Below are 18478 nucleotides of genomic sequence, written 5' to 3'. Positions count from 1 at the left end.
TTCTATATCCTAAGCCGTGTCTTAAGTATTCTTTGTTTCCTACGAAGCGGTAAACCTTTTGAAGCGAGTAACTGCCGACAGGTAAATTTTTGTAGTTCTGTGAATCAGAGAGTTTTGTGATTGCCTCAAATAATCGACACGGCGAGATTTAACCTACAAACATTGATTTATGGGAAACGGTAATTGAAAGAAAAGGAAAGGATTAGTTTAACTTTGAGAACTTAAACACCTTTGGTTAATTTCACTTCCGGGCCCCGTTGTTCCATTTCGTTTTTGAGCTCTTGATTTTGTTCATTCTATTCAGCTGCCTTGATTAATTGTGCTTCAGCCCCCTTAATCATTGTGTTTCAGAATCCTTAATCATTTGTCCTTCTAGTAAATTGCACTTTCCGCTTTCTCTGCCCCATTCTTGCCATCTTGGTTTGATGCATTGTGTTCAGCGCCCTTGATTAATTATTGTGCTTCAACCCCTTTAACCATTAAGTTTCAGCATCCTTGATCAGTATTGTCCTTCAGCCCCGTTAGTCATTGCCTTCCAGTTCTTTTGATCAATTATTGTCCTTTTAGGCCTCTTTCGTCTGTTCTGTTTCATCTTGTTTTATTGCCCCTGATGAATAATTTATTCTTCAACTCCGTGATTCCCTTGTGGTTCGGCCTTCTTAATCACCTTACTTCAACACATCGTGGTTTTCGTAAAATTTGACTCAGAGCACGGTTTTTGTAAATCATTTTCTAACCCGGATAGCCGATGCGACTCATTTTTCGTGTTATAGTCTCTGCTAGCTAGAGAAAAATCTGTAGGAAAATTGTATAGTAAATATAACTGAGTGTAAGTATTTGTATTGAGTTCAGGCATAGGTTATGCTAAAATAGTAACAAACATGTGAAGCAAATACGTAGGCTATGAAAACATTACAGGATGCACTGGAAGGAATGGTGAACGGAATAAACGTTCGGAGCAGAAGAAGATATCAGATGATAGACAACATTAAGATAAGTAGATCCTGTGCGGAGACTAAGAGAAAGGCGGAAAATAGGAAAGATTGGAGAATACTGGATTTGCAGTGAAATACCTACCCTTGGGCAGAGAACTATGAATGAATGAATAAATGCTAGAACTCTGATCGCTGCGCCATGCAGTTTAGAGTATATGCCGCACCAAATATCTTCTGTTATGCCTGGAAAAAAGTCGTCATTGTTTTCTCAGTAAAGCCATGTGAAAAGGAAATGGGAACAGCGAATAACTGTGGGGTGGGATCGTGGCTGAGGAAAAACGGGAGGGGCAGTTGGGGCACGTCCCCACGTGATGACAGTTCCTGGTCTGGGTGCATTCGAGCGCATCGACCTATCACCTTCTTGGCTGCTTCTTCCCTCATAACTCGAGGCTCAGTTCACACGATGTGCTTCGCTTGGCCTATGTTACATCTTTACATTATCCATGTTTTATAGTTATGATCGTCAACAAGTATTACAGGAATCAGGCCACAGTTCTGTTCCTTCTCTAATTACTTACAGGTCACTCCAGCGCATTTGTAGTATCCTAATTTCTCTCTTTCCCTTTGACGCATAACTAAGCAGTTTGCTTGTTGCGCGATTTACAGACTTTCTGGATATATGTTGCTTTCAACCTGTTCTCTAGACTGCTGGTGTGATCGAGGGGTAATGTTTGGGATTAGTTATCCAAGGCTTCCCTTAGCCCAGAGTTCGAATCCCGCTTAGTATGATTATCTGATTGTGTTTTTTAAATCTTACCCAACTGTAAGGCTAATGACTGATAATCCCGTGGCAAATCCTCAGCACTCATCTCGCAAAATGCAATCTGGATAGTACCAATTCCATTGAATCTAAATAGGTAAAAGTTAAAGAAAAATCTTAGAAAAGACATGTACTGTCAAAAAAAAAAATGCTTGTCCCTATTATTTAAGACCTAAAAGACGTTAAAAGCAAAAATCTGTTGGATTGGTCGAAAAGTTGAATTTTATTTTTCTCTTAATGTATTCATATTAGCGTTACCAAGATAAGGGAGTAATTGTACGATTTTGTTGTAATGTATTTGACCTAAATTTGCACTATGTTTTATGCCTCTAGGAGTTTTACTCCTCCATTCTTTTAACGTTATTGTGTTATCCCGTCTAGTGTTTGTGGAACATGTTACAAGATTTTCTCGGTTTTTATGAAAGTATGTTAATACATTAAATTAAGTAATTGGTTTATTTATAAGACTTTAAATTCTGTGAATGTCAGCTTGGTTGAATGAACTACAGATTCATTTCATAAAAAGTGTCCAAACTTCAAAAACATGGTCCCCGTGCCTTTCTCTCGCAATAATACCCGAATATACCGCCTGTAAAGATTAATATTGCTAAATTTGTGTTGGATAAGGCAAAATAGATTGATAATTTTGTTGGCAAAATTATTCCAAGGCTAGAGTCTCTGAAAGGTAAGTAGGTTTTCCTCATTAACTCCAGAAAAATACACGTATCTGGATGATAAATTCTACTACCGATAATAGCCATTACTTTACACACTGCTGTTTACTTAACTAATCCGGTTTGAAACAACTGCTACTTACAGAATGTGAATTTATCATATGATAATAATCAAGCAGTAGTGATGGAATGTTATTCGTATCGGGCATCAAACTACCTACTCACCACATTTGCTTCCAGCACAAAAAATTTTTCAAAATCTGCCTACAATCGAATTTTTGCACTATGACAATAAATCGCCAGCATGTTGTGTAAGAAGTATTTCAGTGAATATAATAAATAGGCCTATAGTCTATTAATTATTATGATTTATGATGCATTATAATCGTTAAGTGTGTCGTAGCTGCGTAGTATAAGATCATACGGTAATGAGCGCTGGTTCGAATCTTGATGGTGAAAAATAAGTTTAATTAAATTTCGGCCAATGTATGCAACCGGTGCCTACGCAGTATCGTGATGAATTTGATGAGCTACAGTGAGTAGAAAAATTCAGTTTTGTAAGTCGGATATAATGTTTGGAGTGATCATCTAAGTACTATTCACACGTTACATTCATACTTGTCAGTTGATTGTTCATCTTTCCTAAGGCATGTGGACGATGCAAGCAGTCGGTTTTGTCGATCTTACCACAGACTCGTGGTCCTTAAGTATTAGTTCTATTGCTGCTGCTACTATCACCTTGCTACCTTGCTACCACCACCTTGCTACCTGAGTATTACTAAAGTCTGTGTGAAGTATCTTGTCTCACTGTGAAAAGAAAGAGAAAGGAGATATGTCTTACCTCGTCTGTATTGTTATTGCGATGGGGGAGTGGAGCAATCCCGTCATCCATCCAATGGCGGAAGGGACTAGTTGATACATTCTGTAGTACAAAATAAAATTAAAAATATCTCTCTTCGTATTGTGCAGTTCCGTCACTGAGCTTGTCTTTCAAGAAATTGAGTTCCGGTAGCCTGTACAATAACAAGGTTTTGAAAAGAATCCTGAAAATTTACAACCCTCCTATAATCTCCACCCTCATTTGAAGGGACTTGGCTTTATTGCTACTGAGACAAGATAAACCTTACCAGGTATACTTTGCTACTATCACCTTGCTACTACCACCTTGCTACTACCACTTTCCTATCTTGCTACTACCACCTTACTACCTTGCTACTGCTTTGTGATGACTACTTTCTGCTCGAGTTGACTAGGTGCACATTTAGAGGAGTTAGAGGAGATTAGTACAGATTAAGTAACAAATAGAGGTTCCACAAATAAAATGTCACAGAAGTTTTAATATGTAAAAATGAGAGAAAAATATTAAAATAAGAAGTTAAAAACTAAAATAATAGTAGGAGAAATAAAATCATTTATCAGAATAAATTATATGAAGCAGTAGATTAATATTTGGGGAGAAAAATTCGCTCCGGCGCCGGGGATCGAACCCGGGTCCTTGGATCTACGTACCAAGCGCTCTGACCACTGAGCTACGCACCACAGCACCGGACCGAACCCTCCTCTTTCAATGTTTCCCTTTGCGGCCTGACTCCAAGTTAGGCATATATTATGTTGACGTATATGTCCAATGTCAACTGCCATTATATTAGGAGCGCACTCAGTTAAGTGACTTGTTTGGCCGGGATTCCGCAGTTAAATGCATAGTAATCTGTACAAACATATGCACTGCAGCCGGAGCGAATTTTTCTCCTCAAATATTAATTGCCATTATTACAGATATTATTCTGTAGGTCAAATTAATAAATCTATAATATGAAACAGTAGGCCTACAATACAACTCCGTTTATCCGAAATAAAGGGGGCGGAACTATTTTTGGGATAGCCTGATTTTTTGGATAATCGATGCGAAATATTTTCAGTAAAAGTGGGAAGGAAAAGAGATTGTTAAGCATGTAAATTATAAAGAAAAAAATTAAGTGAATTTAATATTGTAATTGCACATCAATTTTACATCCAATAATTATTTTATTCGACATCGCACTCGCATAACTAAAAAATAAGACGTACCGATAACGCGATAACTGTAACACAACTAAAATGAATGAGAAATTGAAAACTTACTCCAATATACACGCCATAATTCTGGTAATCCTGTAATTCCCGGTAGGTGGGAGGACGTGGGGCGAAAAGAACGTATCACTTAATGGGACTGGCCGCGCCTGGTTACTATACAAAACAAATGTTTGAGGGATGGAGATGGAAAATATATGTAGCATTGCTGTGAGGACATTGACACTTAAATTTGTAGCCGTGCTATAGGGGATGAACAAAATATTGCAGTGATAAACAAAACATTGGCTGTTTTTTTTGCGACGTTGTTTTGGATAAGCCGGATTTCGGTTAACCGAAGAGTTCGATTAAGAGGGGTTTCATTATAGAAATCTTAAAGTATAATGCTACCTCAGTTATATTCCTTCAAACTTGTTGCAGAGAACGATTTTGGCCAGTCTAGAACTGGATGAAAACATTTTACAGTATTAGCATTGGTACGGGATTGTGGAAGAAGAAGAAGAGAAGGAGAAGTAACTTCTCATGTGCCTTTATTATTACAAGAACTGTTCCTCATTATTTTAAAATCCACCGACATCTATACCGAAAGCAAATAAATATCCGGCGCATTCATGGTTTCGACGAAATCGTGTGAACGGAGCCTCAGGTCCTGCCCTCACGTAGCGATGGCCGCGGCGGAGAAGAAACAATATTCTCCCTACTCGCCCTCGTGCCTCAGTTGTTCCGAGATCTGCTTCACAAAAGAATCTGCAAATGATTGACTCGTGTTAGAGTTGCCAACCGTATTATAACTTCCTTTTTCGATAGCAATGAGAACACACAGATAATAATTTTCCAACACAAGAAGGGTAAAAATTCAATGACAGGAGTAGTCCTTCATTCTTGCCCAAAATTATTAAATTAATTGTGGGCACAATATAAACTATACAATAAATGGAGTATAAAATAATAATAATAATAATAATAATAATAGGCCTAATAATAATAATAATAATAATAATAATAATAATAATAGGCCTAATAATAATAAATCTTCACTCTGTGGATCAGCCCAGTGACTTTTTCCGTCTTCATTTTTTGTCCAACCATCTTTTTCTTGGTCTATCTAAACACTTGCCTTTCGATTATAAGCAAGTATTTGCATTGATAATCACTGGTCAACAAAATTAAACATATATTTTGTTAAAAGAAAAAGATTGGGTGATTATTATAGCATTTTTCGTCCTGATTTCAGATCTGTTTTCAAAATATTTCTATCACCCACAATTTTTTAGTAATTATGTGAAGTGTAATTCAAACTTTTCTACTATTGAACTTTGTAACTTTTTACCTAAAATCTCATAGGCCTATTCACTTACCTAAAATGTATTTAAAATAGATTTTAGTCTACGCTTGGCTTGAGAAATATCTCTTTTGAGTCTGCCAGAATATTTGGGCTCCATTTCTCCTTTCAATTTCAGAAAAATCCTGATGAAAACGCTCTCCCACGTTCGTCGCTAACTACCCGAAGGTTTTGAGAAAAGAAAAAATATGATGAGAATGCAAGAAGTTATTTTAAGAGACATATATTATACCCATCAAATTATAGTTATGAATCAGCTCGCTGACATGTTCTGTGTAATACTGTGATCTGTGGTCTGTTGAATTTTTTTTATAGGTTCCCCACATATCATCGGAACTGGAAAAGGCATATGACGGGATCCTTTCACCCAACCAGTGAATAGAATTACATGTAGCAAAACAAATTTCAGAGGCCCACTTCCTGTCTTTATCTATTTTGCAATCAAAATAACACTCGTAACCCCTTTTAACTAGTGTAATAAAAATTCGCCTGTGTGCCTTCAAAGTTAACTAGCCACAAACGTAACAAAAATTGTTTCACTTAATAAGATACTTTTACCAAATTTAAAATTAGGACAAAGAAAACACAGGTTATGAAATTTGTTTCATGAATGTAAGTTCCAATTCAGCTGAGAAGTTAGTTAGTTGATAGCTGTCCCAACCAGGGTTTAATAATCGGCCTCCTAATCAATTCTAAATGAATATTTATATTTAATTCAATTTTTTCTTTAATATAAACCCTAGTTAGGCAGGCTATCATTGAGAAATTTATTGAAAATGCAACAAACGATTTAGGCTACAAGACAAATTACATTTTATAAAGAATATAAGTGATGATTAATTATGCTAATCGATGACTTCAGTGCAGAGGAGGATATCATGTCCAGGGTGCTGTCAGGAACTTTTAATTTTCGGAAGACTTCTAAGGACTCACGTGGGATTGTGCCTCTAGCACCAATCATAATTCCTATAACGTCCCATGTCTTGATGTTATATTTGGTCCCCAAATCGCTGCAGCATGGCAGATAGATTGTCCGTTTTTCTTTGCAGACTTCTCTAGGTTGTTCCTCGCTGTTCTCAAAACGGACTGTGGGGTCGAGAATGAGTCCGCAATTTTTTTCGGTCTATAATAATGATATCTGCTCTTCGAGTTGAACCGTCAGCAGAAAAGCACCCAATTTTCTCGTACACCTCATACTTATCAGCCCGGCGAAGTTCATTGGCAATCATGGAGCGAATTTTATTATGACGGTCAATTCTCAGTAATCCTCCCTTCCGGCAAGAACCCAGTACATGGGCTAAGGTTTCTTGCCCATCGCATCTTCTGCAATGGATAGTACCAAGGCTTCTGCCTGGGAGGTTCTGACTGGAATAACGTTGCAGCTCATTTTGATCGCTTCAGTCCATTGGCTGCAGGAGAGACCCTTCTTGTTAGAAATCCATGCATTCCCTTTCTTCCAGTGGGAATAAAATGTGACACCTTTCCCTTTTCCAGGAAGTTCACTCCATTTCTTAAAGGAGTCCTCACGAAGTGTTCTTCTCAAAAAATTTGGACGAAAATCATTAATTTGGTCTGGCTGAAAGGGTAAGCGACAGTCTTATGAGGAATAAAATTTATTTTTATGAATTCTGACTTCACAGGTAACAATGGTCTAAAGTTATAAGTCAATTTTTAAACCAATAAAATGAAATATTTTAAATATTTTCTTGCCATTAGCATATAAATGACCAATATGCCTCTTAAAAACAGCATGCTTCTTAAATTAAATGCCATTAGCATGTTAAAGATTATATACAGCAACAAAAATAAGTCACTTTTTATAAAATAAAAAATATAGTCGGTGGTAGACAAATTAAATGCCATTAGCATGTTAAATATTATATACAGCAACAAAAATAAGTCACTTTTTATAAAATAAAAAATATGGTCGGTGGTAGAAAAATTCTGACTTCATTTTTGGAAACAGCATATGAAATTACATAAGGAACAGCAGAAATTTTACATGTAACAAAATCACTGTTGACCACTGTAATCAAAATGTTGGTCTTTGAAATGAAATTAATTTATATACTTAAAGTAGCATATAATTTGCAACAAATGGATAAAACATACAAATATTCTAAAATCCACTCCCTACTGATAAGCGCCCACTACTAAAGTGTGGATCTTCTGGGAAAAGACCGTGAAGTAGTTACACGACCAATCTGTTATTTGGAACGTTGGGATTTTCATTCTACGCCGCAATATTAGCGGCGAATTTGCTCCTCGTTACTCAGAAGTTGATAAACTTCAAGCAAAGTCTGTTGGCTGAGGAGGAAGAGTAGGAGGAGGAGGAGATTACACGTCTAAATTCGACACAGTGTAGTCTTGTCTTCGCTTGTTCTGTCTCCGCGGCGGTTGCTATGGCGACGAAGCCCTACGCGAAAGCTGCAGTGAATGCAACATAGAACTGCGGATTAATTACCTGCCCTGTTAAGTAACTCAGGGTGTGGTCTAGACTAGGGTATTGCATGTCATCTTCCATCCAAACAACTTCCTGCTCTTTTTTTACTCTTTCTTACCATCTCTTCGCCTCTTCCTATTTCTTTCCCTAGTTCTTAATTTTCATAGTTTTCTTCTCATTATCCCATTCTCATTTTTACTTTTTTATTTTCCTTACCTTTTTCTTTTTCTTTTCAATCCATTTCTTTTCGTTTTCTTTTTTTTGCGTTTTTTCAACTACTTTCCTCTACTTCTCTTCTCGTTACCTCTTTCTGTTTTCTCTTTTATTCTTAAATTTTCCATTTCTCTCTTTCCTTCCCTTTTCAGTTTCCCCTTTCTTGTCCTTTTCACTTTCTGCCTTTTTATTTGATCTCTCTTTCATTTATCTTTTTCTCTTATTTATTTCTTCCCTTCATTTCTTCACGTAACAATTTTGCTACATTACAAACATAATGATTTCCAGAATTTTTTTGCCAGCAATGAAGCGTTCCAGAAACGCGTTTTGCAGTTCCGTGTGTTACAATATTTCATTTATTGGTGTTCTGCGCAAGGAAAAGTCTTTCACTGCAAACCCAGCTTTCTCCAATCTTTCCTATATTCTACCTTCCTCTTTGTTTCCTCATACGAACCATATATCTTAAAGTCGTCTATGATCTGATATCTTCTTCTACCCCGAACTCTTTTCCCGCTCACCATTCCTTCCAGTGCATCCTTCAGTAGGCAGTTTATTCTCAGTCAGTGACCCAACCAATTCCTTTTACTCTTCCTGATCACTTTCAGCATCATTCTTTCTTCACTCACTCTTTCCAACACAGCTTCACTTCTTATTCTGTTTGTCCACTTCACACGTTCCATTCTTCTCCATATCCACATTCCAAATGCTGCTATTCGCTTCTCTTCACTTAATGTTTCTGCCCCGTATAATGCTACATTCCATACAAAGCACTTCACTAGTCTCTTTCTTAGTTCTTTTTCCAGTGGTCCGTAGAAAATGCTCTTTTCTTCTATTAAAAGCATCCTTGGCCATTACTATCTTCCTTTTGACTTCCTAGTACCAGCTCGCTTTCCTCTCTCCTTTTATATTCTCTATCCTCTTTCCTTTCTTTCCCGATTTTCCTTTAATTTATCTCCTCACGTATTTCCTTTTTTTCTAACCCTTTCTTTTTCTCCTCCTTTCTATCTTATTCTTATTTTTTCCTTTTATCCTTTTTCTCTGCCTTTCTATTTTTTTATTTTATCTTTTCCCTTTTTCTCCCCATTCTATCTTACCTTTTTTCGCCTTTTTCCTTGTAATGTCAGGCGGTGTTGTCATATTTCATTTCAAAGATAATTCCTGGTTACAATTATTATGCCGGCATCAATACAAGCGGAGACTAAGAAGAAGGAGGAGGATAGGAAGGGTTGGAGAATTCTGATGCGTATAAAAGAGATATGTATCTAACACAAAGCCTTTCGCCTGGTTATTAATTGGACGCTCGGACTATATGTGTGATGTGCAGCGACACATTGCCTGATCACAAATCATGTTTGATATCTTAAGAACTATTTGAGTTAGACAATTTTGTTTCGTGTTAATTGAACATTCCAGAATGTTTTATCGGTTTGGTTTTTAACATTCTGTATAATAATACTTGCCAAATGGTTCTCTGTGTCAACTGAATGAGTAAATATTCAGATCTTTGATAAATAAAATACTGTTATTACTTAAACCCAATATTGTTCCTCCACATTAGTTACTTCGTTATCTGAGATAAAATGCTTTATTGCTAAGCGTTCAGGATCCGAACTGTTTATCTGTAATCGCCACACTTCGTTGTCAGTAATTCTCAGTGCTAGCTCTAAACAGTTGTAAACAGTGCGTGCCTCTCCTTTTAAGGTGTGATGCCTGCCAGCTCAATTTCCGGTTACGGTTTTTTTATTCCGTGTGAAACTTTTAAATTGAGCCTTTGAATTGCACAATAATCAGTTGGTCTGTAACACGCGATTACCTTGACTTCTTTGAGCAAACGAAAGACTCGATTGCACCGATACCTGTTATATAAACATGATGTTATGTAAACTAACGTGTATCTTTCATCTCTAGAGACATGAGCTGGTTGCACGTTCATTCGATAATGTAAACACTGGACTTGCAGGGCAAACATGTTACAAAACCGAAACTTTGTTCATTTTTGGATACTGTTGGTCGATATTACAGTAAAATTATCCTTACATGTGAGACGCCTTTTTTATATATAAATTTTACTTGGTTATTTAACGACTCTATTTCACTACTGGGTTATTTAGCGTCTATGAATTCCATACGTCCATAAACAGCAGCACGAGCGACCTATATACTGTAGCATATTTTCATTATTTTGGGAATTGCACCCGCATAAACTTGATTGTTATATCTTATCAGTTAATACAATGTTATCAGCATATCCCACGATTTCATGGCATCATCTTTATTTTATTTTATTGGGTTATTTACGACGCTATATCAACATCTAGGTTATTTAGCATCCGAATGAAATGAAAGTGATAATGCCGGTGAAATGAATCCGAGGTCCAGCACCTAAAGTTACCCAGCATTTGCTCGTATTGGGTTGAGGGAAAACCCCGGAAGAAACCTCAACCAGATAATTTTCCCGATCGGGATTCGAACCCGGGCCACCTGGTTTCGCGGCCAGACGCGCTGGCCGTTACTCCACAGGTGTGGACTGTTCGACATAAATGTTGACATAGACTATATTAAGCCAACTGCCATTATACAAGGAGCGCACTCAACTGAGTTACTTGGTGGCCGGGATTCCGCAGTAATATGCACTGTTGGCGAAGAATCTTCGTAAATATTAATTTTTGGTCCTACAGAATATACCATTTACTATAACAGATATAATTGTGTAGGACCAAAAATTTATCTTTACGTAGTTACCTTGTTTAGTTTTTTCCGATATCTAAGTTCTTCGTCTTGTTTGCATTTATCACAAGCCGATTTTAAAATGTAATGTCAATAAGAAATAATAGGTCTAACAAGCCTATTCAACATTTCACCAAACAAGTAACGAACCTCCAGCCAACTTATTCATCCATCTTGTAATGGTTGTAAGGAATACTCTGCCTCTGAAGTCGATCAGGATGTAAAGTTATAATTATTGTATGTTAGTTACTGAGACCCGGATGTGGGTTTAAGCCTCAAAACCGTACAGCCCGTCAGATCCGTCGCTCCGCCTGGGATCGATGCGAGAGCCGGGAATTCCCAGAAACTTGCTTAATGTCAGCGTGACAAAGTCTTCATCCTAGTTGACTTAGAGCGGGCGCATTTATAATGGATTTCTTAACGTCTTAGCACATAGTGAATACTCCCACAGCGGTCCGCAACATTTAACATGCGTAGCTATATTTTGTACCTAATTTTTGTACTATAACGAAGTTTGTAAGATGATCTCATAGTCAGAATGCACGGCGACTCACAGCAGAAATTTCCAAGAAAATCGAGCCTTTTTGGTAGGGGTACATAACAACCCTTTCCGATTCCAAGTAGGCCTACAGTTAAGTGAAAATAAAAGAAGCCTGCAATAAACGAGGTTTCGTTATTTCCAAGAAAGATATCTTCTGTGTACTTAATAAGATTGGTAAAGCTCGAATGGAATTACATTGTATCATCTCGTGGGGTGCGGCGACTGGGGTGGATTTGCTTGCTTTTTCCACTCTGGAATTAATCCCATCCGGGCTTTGCCAGTCTTATTAGGTACACACAAGATGCCTTTCTTGGAAATAACGAAACCACGTTTTTTGCAGGGTCCTATGATTTTCACATAAGTGTACTTGGCATCGGAAAGAGTTATGTACCCCTCCTAAAAAGGCTCGATTTTCTTGGGCATTGTTACTGTGATACACCGTGCACTCTGATTATGAAATCACTCACTACTGGTCTGTTACCTCTCGCCGCAATTCAGCTGTCGGTGTGATTCCTGACGCACATGACGTCATTCAAATTCGTTATCAGAGATCGGAAAGAACCCTGTATTTTCAAATGTACCGCCCTCTGCATCAATACAGTTGGTAGCGTCATCGATGTTGACATTAATTTCTCCTTGACCTTGAAATCTGTTCCAGCATTTTCTTAAATCCCCTGTCAATTTTTGAAGTTGAATACCGGTAACTTTTATATACGAACCTGGTATACTAAGTCAGGCTGGAGAGTAACATATAAATAACTCTGTAGGTACCTGTAAATATGTAAAGGCTGGACCTTATGTTAGTTAGAGGGTAAATAAAGAGCCTTTTATCTAATTAATTTTATTCCTTAATTATATCTAGAAGCAACAAGATGCAGGATTTGTTGCCTTTCTTAAATGTAACTTCGGATTGGATTTAATCTCAAATCCTAAATGTGTAACCGCCAGATCAGATTCATGCATAAACATATTTGCCAGAAATGTAGATAAGCGTTGTTCAACAGTAACTTGACCACAAATTTAGAGCGCGGAATCTCTATTTTCTTTCCGCTTTTGATGAAATTCATGCTAGTAATTGCATTGCTCCTTTAAAAATCTCTCTCTCCCTCCCACTCTCTTCTCCCCATCCCTCCTGTTCCCCCCCGCTCTCTCTCTCTCTCTCTCTCTCTCTCTCTCTCTCTCTCTCTCTCTCCTGGATTTGAACCGGCGAACTTCGGATGTAGTTGACCATGATAATCAGTTGACACAGTGTCGTTTAAGCCAAAATTCGGCACTATAGTGACGTTAACTTACGGCAGTTCCCATTCAATCTACGTAGTTAAAACGTTTCATTCACCCTTGTAACGCCACGTGATCTAGACTCCCGCCCAGTTCTCAGTTCCGGTGCTAATTAGCAAGCAATACTCCCACACGCCCACAAATGGTGCAGTATTCTATGTCCCACCTGGCTCCTCAGTATTGGCTTGTCCGAATTTCCCTCCCGTGTAGCGTAGTCCTTAGTGCATGCTATCCGGTTGCACCATTACTGATTACATTTGATTCCTATCAAGGCGCACGCGAACTGAAGTTTGTAGCGGCAGCCAGGTGATAATCACAGCTTGAGCGTGTCTTGTCTTGCATAACGAAGTAGGGGCGCCGGCCTTGGTAATTACACTCTGAAGAAGGAAAGTAAAACTTGTAAAACTTTCTACTCTGGGGACACACATTCGAACCTTTATTACGTCTAAATTATAGTAGCTACTACATTGTTATTAACATTTTTTATTTTTCTTGAATAAATTTTAGAAGTTGTCTTTTGTGGCTCATGTGCTTGTGTTTCTGGTGTAGGTAATTGGTGTAAGATTGTAAGATTTCATTTTCGTTGGGGAGTTGAGTTTTATTTTCCTCAATTTTGAGAGTGAATGTGTGTTCGTTGTCTTGTGTTCATCCTCGCATACAGCTGTGTCTTTTCATCATTCTAACAACATGGCCGCGTTGTTCTACTGCTTGTAATTAACTGCTGTTGTATTCGTTATATATTGTTGATTTTCAATCCTCTCAAGAATCTAGATGGAACGGGCAAAGGACTAAATATTCGAAATAAAGGATTATATAAGTTATTGTAAAATTAACAATTTACAAGGAATTCTCCAAAATGTTTTACGTTCTATGTTTAAAATGAAATGTAATGTCAAGAGCCAATTTTCTGACATGAATACGTCTTTAAAATCAGGCCAAGATATGGAGTACCTAATTGGGAAGAGATCATGTTAAAATGGAAAGCCTGTTAATGCAAGATCTTGATAAGGTATCTACTGTTTAGTAGGGCTAATGCACTCTTGAAAATTAAAATCAGAGATTTAAATGATAAAACCTTAGATCTATTACATTTGAAATGAAAAATGCATGTCGACTACATAATGAAAACAATGTGCATATATCTTAAAAGGTACAAATTCGTGGGTGATTGGTTTTTAGATGATACGAAAAATATGATTCGTCAACCTAATAAGTTTGATAACAATAGGCTGAATCTATTCTCCAAGCGACAATATTCAAGTGAAACATGTACAGTGTATATTTATGTCGTTAGAATGCATTTTGTCAAATGGAAAGGCTGCAAAAGTTATAGAAGTCCTGATAAGATATCCACTCTCTAGCAGAGCTAATGCACTGTTGGAAATTAAAACCAGAGATTTAGGTGATAAAACCTTAGATCTCTTCATTTAAAATAGAATTCACCAAGGTGAATGTATGTCGACTTTATAAGGACATCATAATGAGAAGAACACTGTGCATATCGTAAAAGGTACAAAATCGTGAGTGATTTGTTTTTCGAGCTATGGGATATGAAAAACATGATTCGCCAGCTTGATAAATTGATCACCGTCAGTAAATTGAATCTATTCTCCGAGTAAGAATATTCAATGAAATTTGTACAGTAAATTTACGTCGTTAGAATGCATTGTGTTAGCTTTCTTTATATTACTATTGCTACTACTCCTACTAGTAATGCTACTGTTGCTAATTATACTGCTACTACTATTACTACTTCTATTATTATTATTATTATTATTATTATTATTCGTCCGATCTGAATAGTTGAGTGTAGTTGTAATAGTACGATTGTCTCTCTTCAGCCAGTAATTGTTTATCTTTCTTTCCTAGCATTCGTCCTTAAATTCTTTGTAGCATAAATGTCCCATTGTAACTCGTACGAAGTAACCCCTGACGTAAGCAACCCGCAGCGCATATCCTTTAAGGTCGTTTTTCCTATTTTGTATGGGAAGTTATTGACCTTAGCAGAGCATGCTTGACGTGCAATATCTCATGTTTCTATAGGCGTGTTTGGACACCCATGCTTTATAGGCTACAATTTGTAGGTAATAATAATTTCATTTTATCATTTTAGTCGTGCAATCCGTTTCCCATTCGTATTCTCCTGCTTTTAATATTTTTAATTGTGAATTTTGTCGCACTTTTGCCTTCCTTATAACATTCTTACAATTTCTTCTCTCCGTTCTTTTTCTTTCAACGTCCTGTACAGTATTATTCCTTCTCCCTATGCCTTCTGTCTCCCCCTCTCCTCACAGTCCTTATTCTCTGCCTCATCTTGTCCTTACGGTCCCATATTTGTGTTGCGGACCATCTCTTAATCTGCGCATTGTGCCCCTGGCTGTGCAAACAGATAGGCCACCCTCCAGCCCTCTTTAAAACAACACTAGGCGGCGCGGTCCTAATCTTTCCTCCAGTATGTCGCGGCTAATCCGATTTCAACAAAATATCACCAAGTTGTGTGCTGAGGCTTTGATTTGTGTCGCCCGGGCCCTAATCCTGCGTCCCTATGACGTCACTAGTGATCGATATCGTAGTGCAATTAAGATTAATTCAGTCGTTGGTCTGTGTGAGAGTTAATAGACTTGTAAAGGTCTTAGAGCACACAAAACTCTCGGTTATTAAACTTAGATGTTTGGTGGTAGTGCTAGTCTACATTTTAAGCATCCCCTAATGCGAGAACTGTATCGAATCCCCTACTTTTATTGTGTTGTGGTCTGGAGCCGGAAGACGCTGTAATTTGATTATTATTCTGTTGTTCTTTCCACCTCTCTCTTCTTTACTTCAGTTATGGCCTCTTCTCTGATCTTATCCTTCTATGCTTTCCCGGAACTTTTCTCCCCCTCCTGTTCTTAGTTCCTTCCTTCGCTTCATTCGTTTATCTCTCTTGTCAGTCTCCATGTTCCTCCATCCATTCTATTATTTTCCAACCGTTCTCTTATTCCTTTGTCCCTCCTCTTATTCCTCTAGCCGTTCTCTTATTCCTTCGTCTCGTCTCTTATTCCTTCGTCCCTACCCTTATTCCTTCGTCCCTTCCCTTATTCCTTCGTCCCTTTCCTTATTCCTTCGTCCTTCACTTATTCCTTTGTCCATTCTCTTATTGCTTTGTCCCTTCTCTTATTGCTTTGTCCCTTCTCTTATTCCTTTGTACCTTCGCTTATTTCTTCAGCTCTTCTCTTATTCCTTTGTACCTTCTCTTATTTCTTCGGCTCTTCTCTTATTCCTTTTTACCTTCTATTATATCCTCGTCCCTTCTCTTATTCCTTTATCCTTCCCTTATTCCTTTGTACCTTCTCTTATTTCTTCGTCCCTTCTCTTATTCCTTTAACCTTCCCTTATTCCTTCTTCCCTTCTCTTATTTCTTCGTCTCTTCTCTGATTCCTTTGTACCTTATCTTATTTCTTCGTCTTTTCTCTTATTCCTTTGTACCTCTCTTTGTACCTTCTCTTATTTCTTCGTCCCTTCTCTTATTTCTTCGTCCCTTCTCTTATTCCTTTGTACCTTCTCTACTTCGTCCCTTCTCTTATTCCTTTGTACCTTCTCTTATTTCTTCGGCTCTTCTCTTATTCCTTTTTACCTTCTATTATATCCTCGTCCCTTCTCTTATTCCTTTATCCTTCCCTTATTCCTTTGTACCTTCTCTTATTTCTTCGTCCCTTCTCTTATTCCTTTAACCTTCCCTTATTCCTTCTTCCCTTCTCTTATTTCTTCGTCTCTTCTCTGATTCCTTTGTACCTTATCTTATTTCTTCGTCCTTTCTCTTATTCCTTTGTACCTTCTCTTTGTACCTTCTCTTATTTCTTCGTCCCTTCTCTTATTCCTTTGTACCTTCTCTTACTTCTTCGTCCCTTCTCTTATTCCTTTGTACCTTCTCTTATTTTTCGTCTCTTCTCTTATTCCTTTGTATCTTCTCTTATTTCTTTGTACCTTCTCTTATTTCTTCGTCCCTTCTCTTATTCCTTTGTACTTTCTCTTATTCCTTCGTCCTTCCTTTATTCCTTTGTCCTTCCCTTATTCCTTTGTCCATTCGCTTATTTCTTCGTCCCTTCTCTTATTCCTTTGTATCTTCTCTTATTTCTTCGTCCCTTCTCTTAGCCCTTCGTCGCTTCTCTTATCCCTTCGTCCGTTCTCTTATCCCATCGACTGTTCTCCTATTTCTTCCTCCGTTCTCTTTTCCCTTTCTACGCTGTCTTATTCGTTTATCCCCTTATTTCTGAGTGGTTTTCTTTCCTTTGTCCTTTTTCCTTTTTCTCTTGTCGTTTTCCTTCTACTCTTGTCTTCCTGCCTCTTTTCTTTTCATCTCTAATAAATATTCTACTCTTCTTACCTCGGTTTTTATGTAGATTTTTTAAAATAATTTTTAGGGTATTTTCTGAGTTACTTTCCATTCTGATATATATATATATATATATATATATATATATATATATAATTTTCCATTCTGTATTCTCCTCTATTATTTTTTTGTTCCATCTATTCTCTCTGTTTAATTGTATTGCATTATGTTACACTTGAATCCTGTTTTTCATGTTACAGTATTCTTTAGTGTTATTATTCCCGTCTATATTGTAACGCATTGCATTGCATTGCATTGCATTGCATTGCAGTGTATTTTATTCTACTCCTCTGTGTCCGTCCTCTCGTCACATAGTTCATGATTTGCAACTCGACTACTTGGTGCTCCAGTATGTCACTGTGCTGTCGACGGTGATAATGGGAACATAATTGAGAGCAGGTGAAACTCGATATTCCGAGAAAATTCCTCTTAACACAGTATTTTTACATCATCCGTTCCAGTTGGAAATTTGTACCTGGGATGTTGTTATGAAAAAGCAACGGGCTGTCACTCGGATAATTTAGCACCGATAAATAATTTGTTATTCTATAGCGTACATATTTCTCTAAAATCAGACTTTATGAAATGCTGTAAATTACTTACGAAGTAAACATATTTCCTTATATTCATCGAAACAGATGTTTGTAGATATAAATATAATATAAGATATCTCGTATCTACAGAAATGGTCACTCCGTTTAACTGCATTATTATTATTATTATTATTATTATTATTATTATTATTATTATTATTATTATTATTATGTTCACAAAACTGGACAGTTAACTAATATTTTGTCCTCGAGTAGATCATCTTGCAAAGCAGAAACATATCAATAAAAATTATGTATATTTTGAGCAAAATTAATTTTAAATTGTTGTTAAATTCACCTGAAAATTTAGATACGAGGTATCACTCTTTAGCCATCGATCTATGATTATATTGGCAACCTATAGCCTGCATTATATTTAATTTTGAAGTATTTAAATAGAAGTAAAATGATGTGAAAAAGTAATTGTAAAGTTGTAATCTGGAACATCTTTACCAACTCACTGTGCGCTG

This window comes from Periplaneta americana, chromosome 16 (genome assembly GCF_040183065.1).
Source record: "Periplaneta americana isolate PAMFEO1 chromosome 16, P.americana_PAMFEO1_priV1, whole genome shotgun sequence".
Lineage (NCBI taxonomy): Eukaryota > Metazoa > Arthropoda > Insecta > Blattodea > Blattidae > Periplaneta > Periplaneta americana.
Note: the sequence above shows the minus strand (reverse complement) of the source record.